Raw genomic sequence first — 27,209 nt, forward strand, 5'->3', positions numbered from 1 at the left:
GAATATGCGGGGCACGAAGCAATGCATAACGCATTCCACTAGTTCATTCACTCAAATGATGCTGAATCTGCGTCTTATTTTGAGTAGAAGATGGGAAGATCTTGAGCACGTCAGTTAGGGGTATGCTACAATATTAACGTTACACCACCGGGGTGGAAGACCAATGAGGATGTCCCTAAGACTTGGAATGTATCTCTCTAGTATTTGAATCATAAAGTGGACCAAGACGATACTAGAGCGCCATTCTTTTCCTATTCCTGGGCAAAGAGGTGGGGGTGGAATGCTTGGGACCTTGGCAGATGGTCTTACCCAGAGTGCATTGTTTTCATTTAGCCTCTCATTTGTCTGTTGTAATTGGATCCCGTTGGGGTAGTCCCAGAGCCACTGCCTGCCTGCCTGCTCGCCAACCTCCCTCCCTCTTATCTGCTCTCTGCTGGTTTATTGTTACAGAGTGACATCGGGATTACTTGTTACAGTAAAGCGTCTTACTGACAATGTGGACATCAGCCGAGGAATTATAGATATTTCAGGATTTCTGCCTTTTCTTTCCTCATAAAGACAGGTAAGAACATACTTTTTATTATCCCCTTTGAAAAAAACCTTTCATTGATAACGTAGTCGTAGCTTTTTAAATAATGATCGGTCATACCCTAGCTGGACCTTGTGATATTCTGTTTTGAAAACACTATGGTACTTGTTATATGAAATGCTCTAGGTGTTGCTCAGCATGAAGCATGCCGTTTGTGTTGAAGTTTCAGCAACTAGGGGCGTGCATCGCTTAGACTTCATGTTTCGGATGAATATGGTATTTTTAGTTATATATATATAATAATCAGATCTCGGCTCCATGGGTAGGATGATGAGCAGTTTTGGGAAACACGATTATCACATCACTTTCAATCAAAATTTTAGTGGCCACTGTACTAAAGTTACATACATTAACTTAAATTAACAAGAAAATGTGAAACAACGCACGAGTATTGAATATTACTACAACCAATGCCTTAACGCTCTGCATTCTCTTATGCAAAGCGGACCGGCTCAACTGAACTGCCTGTGTTTCTCCCATAAACAGGTTAAAATGAGATATTCCGTGATTGTGACTGATGTTGACGGAATACACTCTAGATTATATACTGTAGGTTCTTATTGTTTAGGAATGTCTCTACAATTGCGCTTGTGAGTTATTGTCCAGAGAGGAGAGACTTAAATGAGCTAGCGAGACTGTAATGCGAATGACAGCCTCATCATTCACTAAAATTTAATTGTGTTATATAGAGCGAAACGGGAGGCATAAGGCAGGATGGAAAGATCAATAATTCGAACATAGAGTATGGACTGAGCTTACTCAATAAATAAAGGAATTCATTTGGTAACCCGAGGTTAGTCAACGTGGTAATATCCGCCTTTCCAGCATGTTACATTAAATACTAATTGGAGTATACTATATGTTCACACTTAAGTGTGCAATAGCAGTTTAATTCACTGCCCTCTCACCGTACGTGCTTCAACGTACAGTAGTTTGCCCTTTGTGTTCTGTAATTGCCAAAACATAACTGTACTTATAAGTAGTACTTACGGAAGAGTGCAATTCCCTTTTTACGTTATGGTGACTCGTTAAAAAAAAAGCTTTATGAATTGTGAAAATACTTGTATACCAACGATTAAGCGTGCTTGTGAAACGACGCAACCTGCGATTCGGTCCTAACCCTTTCCTCGTTACAGAGACACAAGCTATTCAAGAAACACTAAAATATAAAAACCTTATCCAATACACTAACTTCCTTTGTTGTCCAATCCCATCCCTTTCTCTAAATAAAAATATTCTTTGAAGCTCAAAACAAAAAGATGGCGGTTATTTGCTACTCATTTGCAGTGTAATTCCAAGATAAATCCCTTGGGTGGATCTCTAATGAGATGGTTCCTCCACCAAAGGTTTTATAAAGTTTCATTAATACTTTTGTCTTGTGCTTGTCTTGTCCTGGCGAGCTTACACAGTACCTTGCTATTTTCAGGACCACCATCTGCTTCAACCTGTATCTGCAACATGGATGTACTGTAGGTGACAGGAACCCTTACCATTATAACATAATAAAGGTTAAAAATGAAAGGAGGCCTTTTGTTTGGCTTCTTTGGTTGCTGGTAGCTAATTAATCCTATTTAATTCAACCATTTCTTAACAGTGTACAGGCTTCAATACTTGGTTAGATTATTCAAATTTCCCACAACCTTTTGTATAAAAAAGTACCTCCCGTTCTGTTTTAAATGTACTTTCACATATTTTATACCTACCGTAGCTCCCCTAGTTTGTCACACACTGTCTTACAATGGCTCCCTATTGCTCTGGAGACAGAAATCCATAGCAATCCATTTTTTTCTAGATAGAGCAATAACTTTACTGGTCCTGGGCCTGCCAAGTCCCATTATGCATTTCAATCCAATAAATACCACACTACTTTCAGTAGTGCTTTACCACTGATGGTTAGCATTTAAATACGTTTGCTCCCTTTAGAACAGTACATACAATATAAACCTTACATGAAATTAGCTGTACTAATCATATACTGTAGAAAACATTCACCTCAGCTTGCTTTACTCTGGCTCTGTAAGGAATCAACCTCAGAAGCTGTATTATCATGCACATCTATTTAGCGTACTCATTGAACTATAATTTTCTTTCCATTTTTAAAATGTATAATATGTAAGGTGCTTTAAATGTGTAAGACAGTACACAACTGGAGATATGTTTTTTTATGTACCTACTGTTCCAGCAATACCACTTAATACAGGAATATGAATTTCCCTGTAGGTCTCCCATGCCAGTACAGCCCAAGCCTGGCCTTGCTGGCTTTTGAGATCTGACATGTTTGGGCTAGACTGTGGCAATGCTACTGCTTGAAGATGGTAACAAATCATCAAATCAAGTACCAAAGAGTAAAGGGTGCTAGCATCTCCACAATAGTTTATTTCTTCATATTTCACTTGTTTCACCACATTGCTTCTGAAGAATATTTCTAACAATTCTGTAAAAACAATCAGGTTTTGATTATCATTGCAAATAGCTGACATGTATTCAACAAGGTATTAGAACAGTATGTGAGATGCTTAATTTGTATGATTTCTGGATTGTAATATTTCAGTAAGAGAAAGGCTTAGGGTCACAATTACAATATGAATAAGGTTTAGAGACAGACTTGCAGTTGTGTGTGAAACTGTTTCGAACTGAGTTTAAAATGTCTGAATGACAAGAGATGTCCTGTCAAAGAAAACGTTTAACCTTTTGAAGTTTTGACTTTTTAACTATTTCTCAACTACAACCAAAAACAAACAAAACAAAGTAAATAGGCATTAATTCATTGAAAATCTCACCCTATCCCACATACAGGTAAATGAGTATTTTTACCTCCTTCTAGCTGATATCAGCTAAGCCTCTTGACTGTGTGAGCCTTAACAGAATGAGTTTAGAATTGGTCATAAAACACAGCCCCAGTTCATTTTGACCAAAAGTATGACAGAAATAAAAGAAAAAATAAGACGAAAGAACATCTATCACTAAAAGCCTATTGAATCTGCCATTTCAAATGTGGATCACTCTTAATTAATAACATCACAACTGTTAATTGGAATATATCATTAATTTCAATGTAATATTCTTAATTAGTTAATTGCTGCTCTTTAGACTTATAAAGCATATCCTTCCAGAGCGTTAAAATGTTGCTATTCTGCAGCTTAACCACAAAGCCATTAAGAGACCATTAACTCTAGTATTGCACAGATTTATATGCTATTGTTTTACACAACACTAATGACTGTAAAAACAGAGTGCTTCTTTGCATAATGTGAAGGTTTACACATGAATATGTCCAAATAATCCATATCCAGCACTCCCAGGCTACTTCCACATGCAAAATGTTGATAAATGCAACATGACCGGGTTTTTCCCTGAAGTAAGTTATTAACCTGTAACCTTGCAATCGAATGCTTTGTGCTCATGCTTTACTTTGCCTGCTATTCCTTGGAGAGTCTTGAGAGCTTTGAAATTGCTCCTTTTTTTCATGCCACTTTGCTAATGCTACAACAGTGTACGCTACAGCTCCTTACACTCAAATATATCTAAAATATACAAAGAAAATGTTGGCAAAGCTTTAAGGTTTTCATGTATTAATAAAAACTGATGAAACCGTTTAAAATAATAATTCTTTAAAAACTGAAGAGTTTCACATGTCTTCTTACTGACTTAGGCCACTGTATGCTTTAGATTGGCACCAGTTACCTTTGCAGGCGAAACAACAATTATTGCAGTACTCTCTCACACAATTTATATTTCATTAGTAACATCTTGTCATTGACATATGAACTACACAATGACTGTGATCACTCAACATTGCATAAAGGAGTGTTTTTCTGATCGACACAAATCAGAGGGTTCTTCCCCATAGATTCTGTTAAAAGAAGTATCAGTATTGTTCATTCCCATTGGCGCAGATTCTTTGTTCAACAATCTGTTTGGTATTCACTACTGAAATGTAGGCTATTTTGGCATATCAGTTGCCTGACGTCTTGTCTTTAACAAACAAGGCTTTGTTGTTAAATGAGTTCAACACTGGTCGTGATCTGGATTTTTTTTATGTCTGATGCAGATGTGGTATGAGCTGAATGAGTGCTGTTAAGCCAGGAACTCTTCCATGTTCCTTTTAGAAAAATCTGCCATTTACAGTTTTAGTTCTAGATAAACACACCTCATATCTGCTTTCAGTTAATCTGTGTATTTGGCTTTCAGAGTCATGGCAGCTTGGGGTTATTGGTCTCCTAATAGCTAAGCTACGCTTACCATCCATCTGCTGCTCCTGTAGACTCATCTATTGTAATCAATGCTACAATCTACACTGGCTACATGTGCAGTGCAAGAGCAGTGCACCAAAGCATGAGGCACTTCATCCTGTTCTGTTTTTCTATGATTCAAGTCTGTTTTTACATGTCTATGTGTGTTATGTGGGACATAAAAACACAATAGTCAACTATGTAAACTAAAATATTTTATTTCTCCATCATACTATCCTACCATTATGGTCTCCGAGAGGCCTTCTGTTCCCTCAGAAATTATGGCACACTTGCAGGGGTGCTGACACCCACAACCGCCACTAGTTTCCCAGCGCTGTCATTGAAACCCAGTGGCTGAAGTTGATGAGGTCACAGGCCAAGTAAACAATGAGATGTCAAACCACATCACACATGCTGTTTGTTTCCAGTGAAAAGTTTGTTTCAAGAAGCAATTCAAAGATAAACCACTTACAGTAAGACCTGCTGTTGAAGTGGAGAACTATTCTGTGTCCCCAGCAGTCTTTACAGCATACAATGACAACACAAAAAAGACATGGTGTGGAATGACATTTCATCTGCTGCCAGTGATAACTGTATTAAATAAACTGCCTTTCAGTTATACAGTATAGTGAAAGTATTATTTCATTCAATAAACAGAAAAATATATAGAATATTTATTGGCTACATTGCTTGGTCATACAGTTTAGTTGGTACATTTGTGGACAACAAAGTAAGAAATGTCAAAAAAGTTGAGCAGCTCAGGTTATTTGCACAGTAGGAAGTGAAACAGAATACTCTTCTGAGATGCAACCAGTGCAGATTACAAGCTGCATAAAAAAAACAGCTTTGCAAGCGGAATGCACAGAAGTAATGTACTTTCATCTTAAGTCAACCACTGCTTTTTTTAAATGAATTCTCAATCCTCTTTAAGAGGATTTTGGTGAAGATGCCCACAGTGATACTTTTGAAGCTGATTCAATTTACTAAATTGTTTTGGTCTCACATACTGTAGCATGTTAATATTCATGCTCATGTCTGGGGTCATGCATATGATCCTCTCATTACTGGTGGCCTGTCAATTTTCAATATTGATGTTCTTGATGTAGGCATTTCAGACCATCTGTCAGTTTTATGTAAACTAAAATGTCCATTACCACCCTCTAGTGCTAAGTGCAGCACTATATTTCATACTTTGAAAATCACTGACTCCTGCCAGGTTCACTGATGCAATTTCAGACTCACACTTGATGCCCAACATAAAACATTGGGTAATATGTTTTAGTTGTCCAATAGTACTTGATCTAATATTCTTGGTTGTGTAGCCCCCAGAGAAATTGTGTTCTGTCTCTTCCACCTGTCACTCTCCTTGGTATACTGAGCTATAGCCTACACTGTACGAAAGCTGCAGGTTGCAAGTTAGAGTGCAGGTGGAGGAATACTGACCTTGCAGTTCATCAACAGTCCTAGAAACAACACCAGTTAATTAGTCCTGTTTATCCTAGACAGCTTTTCATGTTATAACATTATGTTAGAACTAAATATTAAATCTGTTCTCTCTACATAAAAAGAGTATTGTAATGTGTTTATGTTATTCTTTCAGAACAAAGTATCAGAAATAAGCTTCTTCTACTTACTAATGGAAGCTAGCTAATGATATCCATAGGGTTTTAGACTGAGCTGCATTTCATTTCTTGTTTTAATGGATCTTATTACTGCCTTTAAAACCGCTAACTATGCAATTCTTCTGTATTGATTAGAGACAGATTGTTATCTGCAATCACTTTAGTTACTTCTGGTGTCCCACAGGGCTCCATTCTGGGCCCTTTGTTATTCAACTTTTGCTACGGCATTCTTCATTATCATGATATAAAGTCGCACTGTTACACTGATGATATTTAGATTTGTATACTAAGTTGATCTAGGTGTCTCTTGTTAAAATTTGGCGAATCATTTTTTAAAGGCTTAACAAGTTAGGTATCAAGACAAAGTTGATGCTTTTGGGACCTCAACTAAAACCACGTAACATGAATGACTTTAGCCTGGCCTTTTATGGCTTGGAGTTTAGGTCAGCTACCCAGGTGTGACCTCTTCATGTCATTCTAGGTCAGCTACCCTGTATATTCAGGTAGGTCAGCTATCTGTAAATAGTACATACCCAGGTGTGACCTCCTGGTATTCTTCTTCACCTTAGATTAAAAACTCACATATATAGCAATAGATGTCATGTCTTGTCACAGCAAGATTCTGAGTAAATGGTTCTTACCTTTGTCTTCTCTAGCTTGGATTAGTGTAGAAAAACTGTACAATATTCTAGGCAGTATCACTATTTGCTGAAGACTTTAAGTGTAGTATCAAAAAAGAAATCAGTATATTTAAAATTAAGATGATTGAATTTTAACCAGATTAGATTCAACTGGTACAAATACATCATTCCTTGTTTTGGCTTCCCTTCATTGGCTTGCTATGGATTTGTATTGGTTTTAAAATCTTTCTCCTGACTTATATAGCACTAAATCTAGCTACTCGCTACTTCAAACACTTACTGAGCTAATACACTTTACCCGACAGTTCAGATCAATAGATTCTGATTTGCTGTATCCCCACAACAAGGTGCCATATATTTAGGCAATGAGGCTTTCTACAATTATACACATAAACTATGGAATTGCTTTATCTGGAGATGTATGAGACTGCCATTCTCTGTCTCTTTTTTGCAAGTTGTTTAAAGCACATTCATAAAACTTGTATTTCCTGATTTATTCAGGGATTTTTTTTGTTTTCTATGTTTATCTGTGTTATCACGAAATATTTTACCCATGTATCGTAGCATTCTGCTCCCTCACCCTGGGGACATGGACTGGGCCAGACCTGCGCCTGACCTTCTCCATGGCAGCTTTGCTTCCCCCACTGCACCCTTCTGTATATAAAGGGGGGCACCCCTACCTTTCTCCCTCTTTGAACCGCATGGCGGGCTACGAGAGGCTGCACTCCCCTTTTCCGTCTCTATCTCAAAGTCTCTCTCCCAAGTGAACAGCACACTCCTGTAACCTAAAGGGCAATAAGCCCTCTGCCTTAGGAAGCTGCCTAGACTGCATCGCCTTCCTCAGCCAAACTGGGTTTGGGGCTGATATTGATGTTCTGATTTTCTTTTAATTATAAAGCACCTTGACGTGTCATAATTATTAGTATTGGTATGGGATTTTATTCATTCATATTGAAACCTTTTCATGTTAGTTGACACAGCAAAGAAACAGCTGGAATATATATATTTTTTTAAGTTCACCGTACACTGGTATGAGTCTTTCAGTGTCATCGGTTTCCAAAGAGAAAATGACTACAGCCCATGCTTTGCAAGGAATTAGAAGCAATGGGCAATCTGTTAATAAAACAGGTGTTTGATATACATGTCAGTGCAATTAAATCCAGAAATCATTTAAATAGGTAATGCAGTTAAATAAAGATTTTCCATTACTTAATTATCGCCATCTTTCATGCTATGTGAAGCATTTCAATGCTGTAAGATATATTTGACTGAGAACAGAGGTTTAAAAAAAGGGTTTGTTTTCTATTGGAAGACAAGGTACTCAGAAATTAATTTGTGGTTAGGTTAACAGCTTGTATTTAAATTGAACTCTATTTAAAAGTAATTAGATCCAAGAGAATGTAAATCAGTATTCTCAATATCTTATGTACCATAGCCTTCCTCAATTATTGGGGTATAAAGGAAAGTGAAACTTCATTATTTAAACTGCTTGAGGTCTGATTTAAAGCTTAGCCTAGTTAAAATGTTAAAGCCCTGACCAATTGGAAAAAAAAAGATTTTAGGGCTCATTCTATTTAAGATCACATTTACTATACGGTATAGTCTGACTGTAAAATCTCAGCTCATGTTTCAGAAACCAGTCTCAACCATAAATTGCTGTTTTCCGTTTGTACTGTCTTGTTTTTTAATGCCAGCCCATAGCAATAAAAGATACAGGCTGAATTTGTGAGCCAGTCCACAATTCATAGTAACTTCTTTAAAACCAATTCACTGCTAATATTCCCACGCCTTCTGAGTAAATAAACTTCTCATCAGAAAAAGCACACCAAAAGCTCTCTATTATCAAATACTTTTATGGTCACTGACACTGAATTGCAGCATTATTGTTGTATGCAATACGAAAATCCCAGTTATCCCCATTTGTGCCAAAATACTCACTATCTTTGATCAGAGCTCCATTTTACATTATTTTTAAAGTGCCATACAATGAAGATTACGTTCTGTAATGTAATGTAATGAGATTATAAACACCCTTATAATTAACTTTTTGTTATACGACATACATACAGTATGTCAATTTCCAAATTTCCAAGCCAAAGCAAAATAGGAACAAAACAGTGTAATGCAACCATATTCAGGTACTCGCTCCATGCTTCCATCCAAAGGACACCTAGAAAGAGCTACAGTAGGGGACTATGAGGCACTATGTACAATAGTAAAGAGTTGATAATGTCAGCTACAGCACTCCAAGCCACCACTGTTCTCCCCAGCCTAGGCACAACAGAGTCAACAAGTAGAAAGCTACTGTACATACAGTACAAATGATATCAAGACAGGGTAGGATCCAGTGATACCAGGGCAGGTTTCCAATGCAGCAATAACATCTTTTTAGCTGTATTGAGATCGGGGTCCATTTCTGCTGAAGGTCCCTGCCTACAAAACGCCATAATTCAAAGAATCCACACAGCTGAAGTTTATGAAAGCATGTTAGCCTTATCTCTTGGTACATCTTACTTTGGAAGGAATTAGGTCAAATGACTTGTCTTGTTAAATAGAGAATCTTCAGGCCTCCCCACTGAAACTGGGTTAGCTGCTGAAGAAAACAAAAGCATGTGATTGGCCTTTTCTCTATTTTCCTATTCAGGCAAGACTGCACGATTATTTAACAGATAGGAGTCTGCTTTTCAAATCCCTGTAACCAAAAATGACTATATGACAATGGCTCTGAGAATAGCCGAGTTAACTGACTGAAATGCCATCCTTAATCCCTGGTGGCATAATCCCTCCACACCACACAGAGAGAAAGGGGAATGGAACCTTTCCTTGTTAGGAGCTAGATTTTTAAGTGCTCTCCAATGCAGAATGAGTGTCAAAAAGAAATAGAACCATACTTTAAAAAAAGGAAAAACTATTTTCTCACCTGATCCATACACAACATGGATGTTACACATCATGCACAACCAGATATGATAGACTAGTTCTAAACTGTCTTATGCTTATTACTGACACATACAGTAGGACATCTTTTTTTATGTATGGCATTGCCAGTTAAAAAGCAAATTCCTAAATCTAGATCAAAACACAAAGATTTAATGTCTGGGACTTCTGCATTACTGTTTGCTGAAAGTGCTAAAATGCCAATAGATAAAAACATTTGAAAGTACATTTATAAAAGGAAAAAATACACACCCAATATTTGAACTGTAGACCCTGTGTATATATAAACTGAAGGGTTAGAAAGAGGTAGGCCAGATTATTGAAAAGTTCAAGATTTGATCCTTGACATGCAACCATGGTAACTTCTATAAATCTTCACGTCCTATCATGTGAGTACATGACACAGAGTAATGTCCTGCTTGGCGGTGACACTGCAGACAGGGTCATGGACTACAAAAAAAAAAGTCATAGATCCTCTTCTTAATCAAAGGCATCACAGATTTCCAATTCCCAGGGAGAGCTGAGGTAAGATTTTATATTCTGCTCTTGGAACCAGAAAACCATTGGCATTCTAGAGACCTCAAGGACATACAGTACAAAGTGATTTTTGCTTTAGATTGCATGTCACTATTGACATTTTATCACTACATACCTGAAACTCTTTAGAGATATTTTCTCTGTGTGTGTCAGTCTATGTTACATATACTGTTATAGCTGCATACCCTACGGCGATAACTGCAAAGTTAATAAAACAAGCAACCTTAAAAGATATTTTTCCTTTTATGAAAAACAAAACTATCAATTAACCTATTAACCAATTAATAATCCTAGACATTTGTTTTGCATTTTTACTTTTTGCAGAAAGCTTCATTGAAAGGTCAGAAGTGAGAAACATTAGGCAGAAGAAGGTAGCTTAAGGGTGCAGTCATGTTTTAATCTGAAAGGGTCCTACAGTAAGAGCACAGTCTACATGCAAACTACTAAATATTTCAATTTCATTTACACAAACAAAAAAAAAAGAAACAAAGGTATGTTTATTTTCTGATCTTTCTGCAGAGTAAGTCTGAGGAATATTTTATCTTAACTTTAAGTCTTCTTGAAGTTACTATAACTTTGCAACAAATACAGTATGTTTGGCACCCGATGTTATTTTAAGACGCTGCTTAAATGCTAACTACAGTACATAAAGACTATGTGTGGGTGCAAGGACATGTTTATTCATTGATGTCTGCATTCACTGAGTTTCTTCAGGTTCTTGCATTCTTCCATATCCGCATATAAGGACCTCTTTGTCATGGAGCAAAATAGGAGCTGAGGAGACAAACCAGCTAAAGCAGAGACGCAGTTTGAATGTCTAAAGACCACAACACCATACACTTCTCAATTGATAGGTTCTGAGAAGAGAAGGCTACAGCAGCAGCGGTGACTCATGTCCTGGATTTAATTTGCTAATGCACTCCCGGAATCACAGATTTAATAAGAAAGAAAGGAAGAGCCAAAGATGAGGGCTGTTTCAATAATGAAAAGAAGCAATATTCCAGGAAGTAGGAGGGGGGAAGGGTTTTCCTATAAATTACTGACTGATAAGCTGACACATGTATCCCTGTAGTCTCTGAAACCTGCCAATAACCTACCTCATTTACAGAGTAAAGATGTGATTGCATCTGTCTGTGGTAACCAAGTCAGCAAGGGTGGAGTCCTATAGGTGACTGATGTTTGAGGAGGCAGTAATGTGTAGTACAAGCCATATCCCAGATCATTTTGATTCTTATACTAAGAACCTCTTATACCTCTGTGGCTTCAGATTGTATTTAACAGTGCTTATTGGTAGACTCCCAGCTATTCCTTCCTTGAAAGGTAGCTCAGGAAGTCTTGCTAAAAGTAGTTAAAGAGACACCTGTGCTCAAGCCCTGATGGAGAGTTGTTATTTTAAGGCCTGTCTGAGTTACATTGGAAAAATAGTTTTGTACAGTCCTCGATTGATCAAAATACATAATAACTAGTCTTAGATACATTAACAATGTATGAAATTTTAGAAAAAACATGAAGTTGATTTAGTGAAAAACAAAAAAGTGAAAAACATGAAAAACAAACAGCATAGTTTATAGCATGTCTGATACTACAAGTGCTATCATTCTTAGGCAAACATACATTGTGATTCATGTCCAAAGTATAGTGAGATAAATCTTTCAGAAAGGGCCATGGGGTCCAACACTGAGTGCAGAGGCTCAAAAGCAGTACCTTTTTAAATATGTATCGAGTACAGGTTTAAAATGCCATAGTTCAGCTGGGTTTGCTAAACATACTTATTCCCCATCCACCCAAAAACTATATCCCATTCCAAAATCAGCTTCAGAAGTCATGGCTATCCTGGATCTTTTATTGGGAAGGACAGAGTTGAATAAAAAAAAATCAAGCAGGTAGCTATTTGAAACACATCCCCGGGCTCCTTTAAGTCTGCGCGTGTATATTTAAAATTTTAAAAGCGGCAAGGACCGAAATAGAATCATTAGTCAAGTAGCCCCCCACCCCCACCCAAGTGGCGAGTCAGCCTGAATCTGTGTGCAGTTGTAAGGCACCGAGGTGTGCCCCTGTGGAGTCAGCACAGACAGCAGCAGACAAAGCATTGGCTTTGTGTGTGCCTAGTGTACTGCCTGCTTCTTTCTCTCAGTCCAGTAATGTTAGTGCACCTATCACATTACCAGACCTTAGCCTTGAGTGACTGTAAGAGCCTGATGAGAATGAGTCAGGCAGTGTCACCTTCCCTCTCTATTTGTCGTCTTAGAATTTTGAACAGCGGCTTTATCTCCCTTTTGTCTATTGTAATCCTCTGTTGGCAAAAAAGTATGGCTGACATAACCGAGTTCTACCATTCCAACATGACCTGGTTCCTTGGATTGGAGTCTGTTTTTGCTTAGGACCAGACTGACAAGTAACATCTAATACTCTTGCTTATCTGTGTTAAGCAGTACAGTTGCTTAAAATAAAATGAAATCTCTATAATGCAATTATATATTTTACTATATATTATATACTATTTCATAAGGATAATACATATAGATATATAATAAATACAGGTTTGCAGTACTATTATAGACAGATGTTTTTTCTTTGTGGTATGAGTTCTGCTTCACTCTTCTGCTTCGGAGTTCTAAAAATATGTAACAATGCCTATGCTATTTCTGGCCCAGTGATCAGATGTTATTTTTTCTTTTAGATTGTGATGCAATTGTACTCTGTGATACATGCCATAACATTTTGGTGTCCTCTTGTATTGAGGCAGCTACTGATCCTTGAGTGCAGGATTATGCTTTTTTTTGTTCATTGCTGTTTTTAGTTTAAAATCAAGGAGGAAGGGGTGAATGCATGTAAATAAGTCAGGCTTTCTTAATATGGTTTTAAGAATTCCTCTTGTGTATGATATGCATGTTAATCAGTTTCTTAGTATCATGGATTTTTTAATTATTTCTATGCATCTGTCCATTATTGCAATACAGAGATTACTTGTGGAGGGAAATGTTGAGTTGAAATCTGTTTATGTCTGTTTATGTCTTATGTCACAGTTTCTTCCACTTAAACTAAACATCGAAGGCTTAATTTTAAGAATCAGATCTCCAACAAGAGACCTTGTTTGGAAACCTCAATATACACTACTGAGGCTTAAAGTTAAGAAAAATGAAAGATTTCAGTTCAGATTCCAATCCTCATGGTCTTGCATACAAAATATTCCAATACTTCAAAAAAAAGATTAATTCCTCAGATCTTTATTTTGCTCTGGTTGTCAGATTTTTGTGGTTTGGGATATCACTAAACTGGGCATTTAAATAAAGGTCCTTGATTATTTGAAGAATGTACAGTATGTAGTATGCAGGAGTACGCATCTTAACCATTCTTGCTAATCTCTTAAAAGATTACTATGACATGCAAAGGCTCAATTGTTGACTAACAGGAATAATCCTCTTCTTCCAGACCTTGGTGTACAAAAGTGTACATTTTTGATTTGGGATAATAGAGAACTTTGTATTGTCCTCCCATCAATCTGGATGGGAAAATCCACTAGATCCACTAGACATCCACTAGACACCTCAGGTGGTAGACTGGACAAATCCCAGGTGCTTTGTGGAACATGGACATCATTGGAACTGACTTTCAAAGTAACAGTGAAAATCTCAGTAAAGGGACAAAAACAAGCTTGAATGATGCATGGCTTATATACAGGTACAGTATACACACACATCATTCCGCATTTGCTTACTTAACATGCATCTAGCCAGTACTGAGAGAACAATTCTGTTTTGATTAAGCAGAATAACTAAAAGATATCACCAAGAAGCATATTACCTTAGAATAGTGACAAATCAATTTATTTCTTGAATTGAATTGTTTTCTTAACCAGCTGGTTTTGATCATTTATAATCAGAAAGCCATCTTGGTCCTTCTGATGAGATGAGGGTGCTTGACTATAAAGTCATTTACATTGGATCAGGCTATGGAGTCATGACTCTGTAATTTCTTTTCATGGGCAGAGACAATACTGTACAGTACATGTTCCATTGCAATTTCCTACAGAAGTTCACATGATAAATGCAATAAATATTTGTTGAGTTTTCTGTGCAAAACTGTGTGCTTATAGAGTGCAGCTGGAAGTGTTGGTTATGTATATGCAGTATTAGTCTAGTATGAGAAGGAGAAAGCACTCTAGGTCCTTGGATCCATTTTAATAGTATGAGAAACATGGATAAAATTATGAAGTGTGGTTGTTTGGAATGTATAGTCTAGTCCTCTTTAACTACAGCAACGTGTTTTCTTATGTTATCAATAATAGAATTTGCTTATCATTCCAACAAAATAAGGTAACTATAAAAATGTATCATAAGAGTATCATAGGACAAACAAAATAAAGTAAGGTGTTTAATAGAGGAGCATTGCCATTATTTACATGACCTTAAAAAATATTTCGTTAAATTCATGATTCTATCTGTATTTTTCATCAGCTTGTGCATGACCACAATACTTCAGTTACTTTAGACATAACTCAAAACCCCGTAAATCATTTTAGTTTAAAAAACAAAAGTTTACATGTTCTTTATTTTAAGCAAAATATTGTAAGCTTGATAACTGTACACATTTTTTGCTTTCATTGTTTTACTGGAAAGTTGCACACTACAGTAGAATCTTAAGAGAGGCACATAAGGTTTTAAAAGAATTAAAAGAAAGCACGTAGAAAATGTGACTTGTGCTGTGAGTAAACTTTAAATGATCCAATAATCTAAACAAAAAGAGGCAGCACTGGAAAACAATTTGCCAGAAATGTGTAAATGAAAGCAGCTAATCTACCATAAAGATGAAACTTGTGAAGGATGAAGTTATGCCTTATTTTGCTAAATATGAACTAATTGTACATTACAAATAATTTACAGGTACACAGAAGAAGATGACAGATGTGCTTTATGTTACCTGAGCTCAATAAATAAATAAGTTGGGAAAGCTAAGTAAAATAAATCCTAGCTTTTTAGCAATGTATAACCTAAGAAAGATCATTCTTTAAGTGCTACACACTGCCATCTATGATGGTTTTAATACTAATGTCATGAATGCATACAGTATTACAGGATAGTTTCAAACAGAACCTATACTGTATATCCCATGTTTACAGTCTTAAAACAGTGTTACAGATAAGACAAATGGTGATTCCAAAGCTTTATTTGTAAACTGTTAAGGCACTGGGATTCTTTTTATTATTCAAGTGTTTTTCACATTTTCCAATTACTATTACATGGGTAGCAAAGCCTGGCTCACTGATATACAGGCATGTCTATTAACCTGCATCTTATAGGTCAGATTGACTGACCAAGGATTACTTCAAGAAACCCTTGATTACCTGAACAGGGCCTCTTCTGGAATCAACTATTGCTTCATGGAGGACGGACTCCTAATCATAAGTTCAATTACATCTCAAGTCCAGTAAAATGCTGCCTATCATGGTGCTCATCACCAATCATGTGACATCTTTAGGTGAAGAATACAACATAAGAAAACATTAATATTGTAAAAGGGGTCCATATACTTTCCATGTTCAGATGATAGTAGCCTATTTATCCAAGAATTTTAGAAACACTTCTTTTGAAGCATACAAAAGAATCAATAATTGAAATAGATTTAGATCACCTATTCCAGGATAGTCTTTTACCACCAATGAGCAACTTTCTGATAATGGAGGGTGGGCGGTTATTGTGACAAAATACATGGAAAACAATCCATGGAATCCATTCAATTTCCCCTTCAGATAATATGTACAAAATTCTTATAATAGAAGAGATATAGGACTTGTCATCTGGAAAACAGACTACTCTTTCAGCAGTCTGGCTGGGATATCTGGAGACAGCCTTAGGTGTGCCCTCCTCACTTTCAAACAGACAACTTTAGTCAGTCCTTCCTATCCAGCACAAGCTCTTAGTACAAGAAATGGCTGCGTCAGCTGTTGCAGACACACATTTAATATTAATTCTACCACTTAGGCCAGACCTTTACTATTTATCACCACTAAGAATGACGCCAGCTGGCATAATAGCGTACGCCTTTTAAAAACCTGGGAAGGTTTGTATTCCTAATTCTGTAATTTAGCTGTTATAAGATTAAGTGAGCTGCAAACAGCATTGGCAGAGTAAACAGTGTAAAGGAAAAACACGTGCCAGTCAGAGTCCTGCTTATCACAGAGAGAAGTAATGAGATTTTGTGTTAGAGCTGCCATCTGTAGCATGGGTAAAAATCACAAACAGTGCTAAAACATTGTTTGGAGCAGAACAGAAAGAAAAAGGGGTCTTCAGCGGTAAAGACTGAAATATGGCTTCCCTTTTCAAGATTGAGCATCTTTTTTAATTTTGCCATTGTTACACAGAAAATGTTAACGTCTCGTTTTTCTCTTCTATGAATACCCAAACAAACTTTTAATGGGATCCACCCAAATGTCAGAGACTTTGAGAAAATTGTTATATTTTACAAACCTGAAAAGTTGTTTTATCCGAGAAAAAAGAGTTTTTGTTTTTGTGCATTTCGTGCCACACATTGCCACATACTGAATACTTTGAAATATTTAATAATAAAAGTAAAGAAAGGGTGTTATTTATTTGCAAGCAAGTCTGCAGTGGTTTATACATTTAACAAGTTATTTCCTGTGTCTGTGCTACCTTCTTTTTGGACCAAAATCAGTTTAGGCCTTTGAGGATGGAAAATCAGTATTATGAAATTTATTACAACAACATGTAGGCCTGTTAAAAAATACAAGGAAGCATCATTCATAGTTTTATGACAGAAACACCATGATTATATACAGGTCAATAAGAACCAGTGCCTACATACAGTAGTTAAATATTATTAATATTTTTAATCCTTTTAATAATTTATAAATTAATGTGTACAGACATCATTGAGAGAGTGAGACAGCTGAGAAAGGGACATTTTTGCAGGAAGGAAGGGATGCTACATTAAATTATGGAGATCTTTTAATTCACATCAAATCCTCTTTACTGCACTTCAGCCAAGAACAATGAATTCGATGACCTGAGTGAAAGATCTTAAAAAGATCACACGTAAACTACGTCAAAATGGGTGAAAATAGCTCTGCCTAGGGATAATAGGAATATTTTAGTATACTCTTTTCAAAGAGCTTTAAAGTTTCCTTTTTTTCTGGGCCTCATCTGAATCGGATGTCTTCCCAGCTCTCTTATCTTTATCCCTCGCAATACTTTATCCTCAGCTCTCCCTAATTATCCTGCACTTAACCTATGACCCCAGAAAGCTCCTCAAGCTATAAAATATCTGAGAAGTATAGAACTGTTGGAAAGGCTGCAAGACACAAACTAGAAGTACAGTATAGCATGGGTTTGCTTGTTAATTTCTAGTTTTAAAAAAGTCTCACTTGTCAAAACATGATACTTTTTTAATACTCATCACGTGGCTCCTACAATAAAAAAATGGTCAAGAAGAGGTTAAAAATATGCTTTGGGTATATTATCCTCATCGACTGCTGTTGTTTATCAGAATTCCAGTTAGTGAACTAGGAACACAAGACAAATGCCATGCTTCCTCAGTCTGGGCTGGTGTGCTAATAAGAGGCATTGATCAGCCCTCCTCCCTTGCTTCCCTTGTGGGGTTTCAGGTTTTCTGGATAATGTAGGAGGAGAGGGAAGGGGGTGGTGTGGAGAAAGGATGAGACAATTCAGCAAAGAATTGCCTGACCTTAGCCCAGCAAGGGAGGTCAGAGAAGTCAGCATAGCAGCTGGACACCCCACAGAGCAAAAACAAGTCTGCCTTCCTTAATTGAGGCACTCCTGTCATTGTGCAGTGTCCATAAACATCTGTCTATAAGAAAACATGCATAAGAAAGAAAGGTTACAAAAGAGAGAATGCTATTCAGCCCATTTAGCTTTCATATGGAGACAGTCTCTTCCTTTTGCCGCTAAGCTATTGGACCTTTAAGGCCCACCTTTTTCTTTCAAAACACTGTAATCTAAACAATTACGTTAGAGTCAAAAGAAATTCTTTTGAGTTAAAAATTTAAATTGAATTGAAATGCTTTTCTGAAAATGAACACTAGGAGAGTAAAACAGAATAAGCTTTGGAATATATCAGAATCGATGTCTGTGTTTTACAAAATCCTTAACAAATTTGGGTAGATAAACATCAATTTAACATAGTGCTACGCATCCTGTATTGCTTTTCTGCTTTATCAAATATTATAGTAAATAGCATAGCAGTTCAGCTCAACAGGCACCAGAAAGCATTCCGTGGTGTGTCTGAGGTGAAATATTGAATTAGATATCAAGAGAGATTGTTCTTCTCCACTCCTTGGGGATGAAACAGCGTAAAACAAATGGACCTGTTTAAACATACAGTATTACATAAAATTAGCTGATGGTAAGTATAGGATATTAGTGTAGTAGTGTATAAGGAAATGATGGGTACTGTCCATGGAAAGGCTAAAATACAAATGGCTAGACACCACATAGCGATTATGGATATTTGCCAGAAGAAAACCAAGACATTCAGCTGTATCTCAGCTGCAGATAGGGAACATTAACAATCAAGCAGTCCAAAATTACATTTTTAAATGCATAATGTTCAGATTCATTAGCACCCTGTAAATAAATGATAGAAATGAAATCCTTTAATGTTGTTTAGTCACCTGTTAGTTTCACAAAGCCTCAGAAAGTTTATAAAAGCCATGAAGTCACCTTGATTGCCACCATCAAATAAGGCTAAACACAGAAGCATAACATTCCATGCCATGTCATCATGGAGAAAAGATGTAAGATAAAAGATCATCGATTTTAACACCCCTTCTGATGGCTATCAAAAAATCCATTGACTGGAGCACATCATCAAGAAGTTCGAAGCTAAATGGATTGTTGCTACCACACAACAGAGAAATAAGAAAGTTACACCCAAATGTGCAATTTGAATCATGTTTTGAGAGGCTTATTTATATACAAGGGCAACACTTAGGAACCTTCAGAAATCTCTGGTATCACAAAAATACAATGTCTCCAACACTACCATTTGAGGTTGATCAAAATGGAGTTGATTTTGATGTCTGTGGCAAATTCTGGTGCAAGATAAGACAAACTTTTACTGACTTTTACAAACTACAGTACATACCTAACTTTAATAGAATATTTGTAGTACAAACTAAATAGAATACATTCTTTATTTTGTAGTACAAACTAAAGAAAAGGCTTCACAAGATATGAGCCACATAACTTTAAGGAGCTGGAGAACATCTGCATGGAGAAATGGTCAAAACTCCCCAATAAAAAGTGCCTGATCCTAACCTATTGAAAGGCCTCAGAAAGCACCTTACCTTTATTGTCAAAACCAAAGGAGGATAAATTATATTTTTGTGATATCCATTACAAACAGTCTTACAGTTTTTAGTTTTCATTTATTCCAAAAAAAAATTGAATGTACTGCATAAACTTTATAATGTAATATAGAATGTAAGGATTTCATGCACAGTGTTTGAAAGTAATGTAACTCAATCTTAAAATCAGACTGGACTGCTGAAGAAAAGTCACTGAAACAACGGATAAGACAATGGAATAAACACTAGTGATTTGGAAGTACAGAACAGTTGTACTGGAAAATAATTCAGACTTTATTTTCACAAAACTAAAATATCAAAATATTACCTAGGGTTTTTTTTGTCGGAGTACTGAATATCTTGCAGTTTGCTGTACTGTCCTCCTTTTTATTTATAGTTTATAACATATGTAGTTTTAATAAATCATGCAGTACAGATGTCTTTGGACCGGGATGGTCTGGAGTTGTATAGCTGCAACAGGAAATGTACCGAGCTGACATTCTGTATAACATTGAAGGTGATTAAGGCAACAACAGTATAAATTAGATCTGAGAGGGTTAATGATGAGTGAAGTCATGCTGGGGAGGTCAGCATCCAAGCCAGGAAGATTTACTGCATTAGTAAGCATGTTTGACCAGCTTACTTGCAAAAGGCAACAAGGATAGATGGTGATCCCAAGCAACCAAAAGGCATCTCAGTTACTCATATGTAATGTAATAAGTTCTGAATGCCTCTTCACTCTGCAGGATGCATCAAGGCAGTGCTTTCACTGAAATGTAATCTTTCTCACCAGATGCAACAGAGAAATAGCATATGGACTAAAAAAACAACAGTAACATGTGAAATACAATTCCATAATGATAACCAAACTCTCATGTGTGCTGCTGCTGGGCCATTTCAATCTATAATGGAACTGACAGTGTTTAATATGAAACCATAATGTCCAAGGACTTCCTGCAACAAACCATGGGAAGAACTTCATTTAGTTCCATCGTGTTTAGTTCCATAAAAAGGCCTATAATCACCTTCTCTGGTGACAAAAGTGAAAAGGCTTAGTTTGTGATATCAACCTGACTGGCAATTGATGATAATGCAAATCACAAACGTGCTTCATTGTACAGTGACAATTGTACAGATATTTAGTATACAAAATACTCACAAACTCCTAAATTAAGCTGACAACTTGCAGAATGTTTAAGAGAAATAGATCTGTTTTTCCCACAGTTATTTTCAGACCTCTTATTTCTAAGATGCATAGAAAGCAGGTAATATTTATTCACAGTAAACAATTGTATATGAGACAGGAGAGGGGGAGGGGAATCAACACAGAACATTATACTGTACACTTAACAGGGTTAAGTTGAGTGATTTAACCATTCATTTCAAAGGACAGAATTACCAGGAGAAAATTATGATTTTGTATTGTAGTGCTGCTAATTTCATAATGTAGATAAATCATCAGGTCTCCAACTGAGCTCCATTAATTAAAAATTAGCTCCATGTCAACATCTGACACACAACATGGCAAGCATTCAAACAACATACAGACTGAATTCTGGCACACACCTGTGCACGTACACATTTACTCACTTTTATAAAAGAAACAGATTTTAAAGCAGCTTTTTCTGGCAGCAACATACAATTTGCCACAGAGATTCAAGAAATAAAGGGTTTCAGTCTTGGGTCTGTACACAAAGGAGCTGGTGATGGGTTAAGGTGATGTTCCAGTTGCCATGGGCTGTTTCACGGCATTGACACCTTTCAAACTCTGCGAAATAAGCCTCCTTGACACAATTTCCTAGCAGAAGTTAATGATGAAACAAGATAATTTCATTGACCCTATGGATTCCCATAAATATCTGTATAGATACAGTATTTAAATGTTACACTACAAATCAGCTTGTTTGGTAACAAGATTGCGTGCTTTGCGGAGTCATTGTAAATCTTTATTAAAGGCTTTGAACCCTTTCAACGTATTTTATATGGAATTTATCCCAGTTCTGCCAATTCATAAATTTAACAAAATATATTTTATTTGCACTTTACCTCAGAGTTTGTCTTTATTGGGAAATGCAAACCAAAGCAGAGAGGTTAGATCTATACAGCATGAAGGTCCTCATTGGACCATAGAAAGGATCTCCCTGTAGACCTCATTAGAGTCAGAAGTGGAAGTGATGTGCCCATTAAAATCCAAGTACCCTGATGACTAACTTTTGGGCGGAATGCTGCCCACGAGCAAGAAAAAAACAACATTCCGCACATAACTTATAGTTCTACAGTGTGCACATAAACTCTGTGCAGACAAATAAAACCTATAAAAATTGTTCAACATATTAAAATCTATGTTAGAATGAAATATTTTTAATTTATTTATTTAATCTATTTGGAGCAAATTATATATTGCTATGGGCTGTCAGTTCTATGTGAGGTTAGTGATCAAGTGTTGTGATCAGTACAATACATATTACAGTACAGATCTTCACTGAATCTGGTGCAGTATTTAATCATTTTGCTATTTTGTCTCCATACTCCCAAATCAGAAACATCCAAAATACATGGTAATGCGCTAATATTTTTCAATAAAAGAATTGCCAATAATATTGCAACAAATCAATGGCATATGGGTATAAATATTTTTTGTCAGCTAATATTCATACCATAATTACAACGTAATAACTATTCTACCCATAAGTCATACCAGCTGCTGCTCTTGGTTCTCTCCCTAACCTTGATATGTTCGTTCCATTACAATATATCTATGTGTAAAATAAAGAGAGGGGAGCTTCCTTGCCTGTTGGGTACCATTTCAAACTCATCTAACAATAAAACACATTACGTATGAAGTGCAACAGGTAATTAAGAACACATAAAATTAAAAATGTCCATTAATGTCCATAAAGTTCAGTGCATTTCATTCAAGTGTTTTGACTTTGAACATGAGCAGAAAACTGTTTTCTGCATTTATACAATGCTAAAATAATAACCCCAATTTAGCATCTTGTCATAGCCGCAGCTGTAGTCTTTTTGAACTTCTGTATGAATCTAAGGAAAACTCCTGTCATGCACTCAGCAAGACTGTCCCGAACCCCACCACCATCATCCTCTTCCCTGCCTTTTAAAGGCTTCAGCACAGCTGTCCCCCACCCCAACAGCTGAGAGAGCCTGGAGAGATCAGAGGCTTACAGTCGAAATGGCCGCGAGTGTGCAGCTGACGCCTCTCTCCCTGAGCCCAAAAATTTAACAAGACCTTTCCGTGTTTTTCTTAGGCTCAAACAGAGGAATCCTCTCGTGTGGCCTGTGTTGTTTTAGCACCACAGCAGGCTGGGTACAGGCGTCAGGCCTCAGCCATGCGTGCCCTGCCCAGAGAACACCCATCGGCATTCGAATGAGCGGTCTGAGCTAGGAATAGAGACTAGTAACTCAATCTGCAAAATGTCTCCTTCCAGGAATTACATGTTTTTTTCAAAGCCAGGAATTAGGTTTTCTTGTCATAATTATTTGAATATAGCTTTCTGCTACACTCACGCAGACAGCTTGTATTGTATAATGCTAATCTGAAAAAGACCTAGATTTATATAATTTGTAATTTAATAATGTATTTCCATAATGTTATGCAAAACATATAGCAGATCCACAGTCCGAGATTTCTGCTTTGAAGAGATAGGGCCGTATGTATTGCACATTTTCAGTGTGTTAATTTTGCGACCAGTTTTCTTTTTAATGCAAACTCCTTATGTTACAAAAAGTACAAGAAAATGTCTTTTATTAGCACTTAAATTAATATCCCAAAAGATTTGTTATATCTCATCTTTTTTCTATTGTTTTCTTATAAGGAAATAGAAGCACTGAATATAGTCCATAATTGTTGCAGTTATCAGCAACAAGACTGCAGCATGTACTAATGTGTATAATATTGTTTATGGTCTTTGGGCAATTCAGCACAAATAGATGTTGACAAGTGATGGACAAGTATTAACTTAGCAGCATTACTGCAGCATTGAAACCATTAAAACTATATCTGCAAATATGTACCATCTGCACAGAATAAAATGCAACTGCTCCATTGTGGGTTTTTTTTCACTTTTTCTTTATTTTTGTTTTTGGAAAAACACTGGATTTTGTATGCTTCACAGAATATGCAAACCTTAATCCATGATTGTAATATTCAAATATACTCTACAGTGGTGGCAGGACTCTTTAATAACTAGGACAGCAATGCTGAGCAACTGCCAACCATTCCAATACAGAGAATCAAACTGAAATTGCATATCAAAACAAGACAGGAATTTTGGACCAGTATTTGGCAGTAGGACCACCCTAAATTTCAAATAAAGTACTAGCAACTTTGTTTATTTATGTGCTAGTAAAAATACACTCAGTTCTGGATATAACCAGGGCAATACTTTAAAACTAAAATTTCAAAGTGGATACAGCTCATGTATCACTGGTGTTAAAGAAGTATCATAACTGCACTGGTTTTGTAGATCATCCAATTAAATAAAGGGCTCAATACCATGTTATTGCTTCCACTTATTTAATTTATAGCTAGACCCTCGTATTTGGATTTCATAGCTAGAAAATTTAATTTGAGATTTCAGGGCTCAGATCATACCAACCTTTTTCTTAATAAGTGGAACTCAGGACTTGGATCTGTAAAGTAAAACCAAATCGATATGAAGAAAGTTTTATTTTAAAAAAATGTTAGAGCCATTAAATTGAATCCAGGAAGTTCAGAAATGGGATATATCCCATTTTCAAATCAGAGTTAATTCAGCACTCAGACCAGAATTAGTGTTCAGAACAGCAGGTTAACAAAACTGCACCTTTACCTCATTTTCACTCTCCCAACTAATCCTAAGTAAAGCTGATTGAATCACAGCATAAACCAGGTCACTAGTACCCAAGTAATTCCTAAGCTCCCGGCCTGAATGCTAATTTAAGCAGTAGCACTACAAAGAGGGTTTTGTGCATCTTCGGGATTCTGTTGCTTGAGATTCAGCACAGGAAATTCAGGAAGAAGCGACCTTCAAAAGAGCACATGCACCAGAAAGACCTGAAATAAAAGGCCGGCTTCATTTAAATCTCTTAAGTTTCCTTAAGTTATCAGTCTGCATTTTTAGTCAGTTAGAATTAAGGTTTGTTTAGGACTTTTCAGTACGTAATCAATGAATAGCTTACAACTCTGAAAGACAGATATTTTACTAATTATTATTAAGAAATATATTTGTATGTGCTTTTGACGAGATGACATTTAACATTTTAATGGAAAATAATCAGAAACCTGAACATGTTCATAGTCTTAAAATTGGGATATATTTTTTAGTGAATATGCAATTTCTCAGTCACTTTTTAAGTCACATTTTCTTCTGTATTGTATCATCCATTTTTACGGTGGCTTTCGTGGGTCATAACTGATTTCTTATGCCCAAGTAACTATGCTGGCTAAATAGGCCTTGCTTAAATCTAAAGACACAAGAGCCTTTGACCACCATTTCCTTAATCCCATGGAAATTGAGCAGGGCCTAGCATTAAATCTCTAATGGACTAGATGTCTTCCCATAACCATAACCTTCATACATCCAAATAGTTAGTCTCAATAGATGCATGGAGAGGTTTCAGTTCTTTTCACCAGCAAATCATAACTGCATTTATTTTCATTATTGTCATCCCTGTGCTAACTGAAAGCTTTTACATCCAAAGACACACAGGTCAGCTAGAGTGCTACACGATATGTATTTGAAACATTACTGTACATCTTAAATTGGACCCTGAAGTTTTGAAAAGTCCGAGAAGGACCATGGACATATGAAATGGCACAGTCCTATTTTACTCTGTGCCAATGTGCTGCCAATTTGGTGTTATAACACCATACAGATCAAAATAGATGCTGAGCACACAGGAGGTCAGCTACATGCCTGCAATATCTACCATTGTTGATCTGGAATAAAAAAGACATCACCAGATATGAAAAATCTACGTTGATGATTAATCTAGTCCAGTTATCTGCTGCCTTTGACTTCGGATGACTACTTTACTGAGTTTATTAATAACATTGAACTAATAACAACATTAAAATAATGTTATGATTTTTGTAAAGATTTTTAATTTTACTTCTTCCTTATTTATACTGTAATAGTGCTGTAAAAGAGCCTTTCATATGAAGAGGTCTTTGGATTCAGGATGGAAGCATATTTCATTCTTAAAATTGAATAACATAAAATATTAAATTGGAATCTAGCCATTAAGTCTCTTCTTCCTAGGGTTTAAGAGAAATTTGTCTCAGAGTTCCCAAGGGATTATGCCATTAAGCAATGGAAATTAAGCCTGTGCCTCCTGTGAAGCATCTTGGAGACCAATCTCCTGAGATTTTAGTCATTAATCAATCATGTGCTGGGTCAGTACTTTCAGTTCTATTAAAATAAAATTTAACCCCATCTGGCACAGGGCTTTAAGTATGCAAAGTGTTAAGGATTGTGAAGGATTTAAGTGGTAGCTTTAAAAAACCCACAAGATGTAGACCACACTTCCATTAGCACAGTATTCTGATCAATACATCTACATTTGTATATGTTTATAGGATAACTTGGGCCTAGTAATCCCTGCTAATGATCTGATACAGTGCATACTTTGTTTCAGTCACTGTTTTAACATTCTATTTCCCAGAGACTAGACACAATTTCTTAGTTTTTATGAATTATTGTCTTACCATGAGTGGCAATGAAGACCTATTCATTCTTATCATAATAGGGATTAATTAATAGTTTTGCCTAATCAAAACAGAAGGATTTTTTGTAGTTAAAGTTTTTTAGTAAGGAAATATCCATTTGCATTCCACTAGGTGCTCAAAACAAAGTAACAAAGTGATAATTCAATTAGATATGTTAAACAGCCATGCACTACTCTAAGCATATACTCATTCTTTTACTATGTTTATTAATATACCACACACTTAAACACTATTACAATGCAAGATATGTCTTCCCCTTCTTTACCACTGGTCAATCTCAGGATTTAGATCAGCTCAGTCTTATCTCGACATCAGCACTCAGCTGCAAACCTCTCCAGTGCTCACCACAGATCACAGTCAGATGAGGCAAAAAAGACAACATCATTCGCATACAAGAGATGCAACCGTCAGATGCTCAAACTGGATACACTCCAAACCCAAGCTGTGTCTTGATATCCCTTCCATGAAGATCATGAATAGGGCAGGAAACGAGATGCAGTCTTGTGGAGTCCAACAACCACCTTGAATGGCTTGACTTAATACCAAGAATGGTATTAAGTCACATGGACACATCTGAATGGACACATCTCTTGTTCCGTAAA

The 27,209-nt window shown here is 36.4% G+C and overlaps 1 protein-coding gene across 2 annotated transcripts in view; it reads left to right on the forward strand.

The window, feature by feature from the left end:
- The first annotated feature begins 365 nt into the window (after positions 1-365).
- The window catches only part of pcbp4 (poly(rC) binding protein 4), a 58,644-nt gene continuing 31,800 nt past the window's right edge, over positions 366-27,209 (forward strand). Inside the window, exon 1 of one of the 2 annotated variants that reach the window (XM_088915675.1) lies at positions 366-562. The gene's annotated coding sequence lies outside the window, so the exon portion shown is untranslated. The remainder of the gene's footprint in view (positions 563-27,209) is intronic. The other variant, XM_088915676.1, reaches the window with a different exon arrangement.

Source organism: Atractosteus spatula, chromosome 5, assembly GCF_055471065.1.
Source record: "Atractosteus spatula isolate fAtrSpa1 chromosome 5, fAtrSpa1.hap1, whole genome shotgun sequence".
NCBI classification, from domain to species: domain Eukaryota; kingdom Metazoa; phylum Chordata; class Actinopteri; order Semionotiformes; family Lepisosteidae; genus Atractosteus; species Atractosteus spatula.